Here is a 1,660-nt window from a genome sequence, read left to right as displayed (position 1 = left end):
CTTGTTACATAATCCAACAAAATAGAAAGATAGCTCAGAAGTGTCCTATGGGCATGTTTCTGGCCTATGTGGGACAGAGTTCATAGACCTTTATACCATGAGCTGTCCTGGAAGGTGGCTTCTTGATAATGTCCATTCCAAGAGCCAATGGAAAGCCACCATGGTATACCGAGTCATTAAAAAAAAAATGGATGCACAGGACTCAAGACTTACACCTTTGGTGGAACTAAATTACCCTTATCAGATGCTAATTTCAGACTCAAGTTTTTCCATCACAAAGTTTTTAACAAAACAATCTGTTTAAAAGCAGGTAAAGTGGGGTGCCTGGCTAGCTCAGTCAGTAGAGCACATGATTCTTTTTTTTTTTTTTTAAGATTTTATTTACTTATTCGACAGAGATCACAAGTAGGCAGAAAGGCAGTCAGAGAGAGGAGGAAGCAGGCTCCCTGCTGAGCAGAGAGCCCGATGAGGGGCTCGATCCCAGGACCCTGAGATCATGACCTGAGCTGAAGGCAGAGGCTTTAACCCACTGAGCCACCCAGGCGCCCCAGAGCACATGATTCTTGATCTCTCTAGGTTGTAAGTTCAAGCCCCACACTGGGTGTAGAGGTTTCTTAACATACACACATACATTAATAAATAGCAGGTAAAGAAATTTATTGACAAACGTTTAGATGTTTTAGGACTTTCATGTCCTCCACACAGTCAAGAGGAAATACTGACAATGGACAAACAACAGGGAAAAAAACTCTTCAGCAAAGGTTCTCCAGAACTCACAGCATCACTGGTCAAACACTATAAAAAACTGTCAAGTGAACCAACGAGAAGGGAGCTTAACAGAGAATTTTAATTTAACAGCCTAACTGAAAAATAAAGAACATAGCAACCAACCAACCTTCTCTTCTATCCACTAAAAGGAACATAAAAGGAAATCAGAGAACTTCTAAATCCTGTGGAGCAGGTTTTTTGGAGGGAAGAGGGAAGGAAGGGACACACCGTTGAAGCGTTAACCTATAATACGTGAGGTTAAGGATTCTAACAAATTCTCTTAAGTCTCTACGTGCATCCCTAAGAACCGTATTATTAGAAATAGACTGCATAGAGATATAAACTATTTGGTATTAAAAACAGACTTCGCTATGTGAACATATAGTATGTCACTTTTATCTCTTTAATGAGAGTAACAGGATAAAGAAAGATCCCCCAGCTTGCCCTTGAGCCTGGAACCCCTAAACATCACCACACAGGCAGTGTGGACCTGAATTACCAGGTGCAGAACGCAGGAGACTCCACCATGTCATTTTGTAAAGGATCAAGATTCAGCACCTGTTGAACCCTGGTACCCACCCAGCCTCCGTGCCATGTCTGTGTCTCCAGAAATCAGTAACTTCAATTTGCATAATTAAGTCCACAGGCAGGTTTGAATACTGAGATCTAGCTAGAAAAAGTAGCAGCAAAGACAAAGTTAGCCAGAATTCGCTAGAAAAGCTAAAGGGAGATTTTTTTTTTTTTTTAAATGCTTCCAGTTCACATCAGAATTAAGGTGGGGACCGTTAAGACCCACCAGCTTTGCAGAGCTGTGGATGTTTTGCTGTCGTTCTTTAAAAAAAAAAAACGGATCTGTAATAAGCACATTCACTCGAATGTGTGAAATACCATG

The sequence above is a fragment of the Lontra canadensis genome, unplaced genomic scaffold, assembly GCF_010015895.1.
Source record: "Lontra canadensis isolate GAN:19392208 unplaced genomic scaffold, GSC_riverotter_1.0 scaffold31, whole genome shotgun sequence".
Classification (NCBI taxonomy): Eukaryota; Metazoa; Chordata; class Mammalia; order Carnivora; family Mustelidae; genus Lontra; species Lontra canadensis.
The sequence above is the reverse complement of the archived record's forward strand: the minus strand, read 5'-3'. Positions refer to the sequence as shown.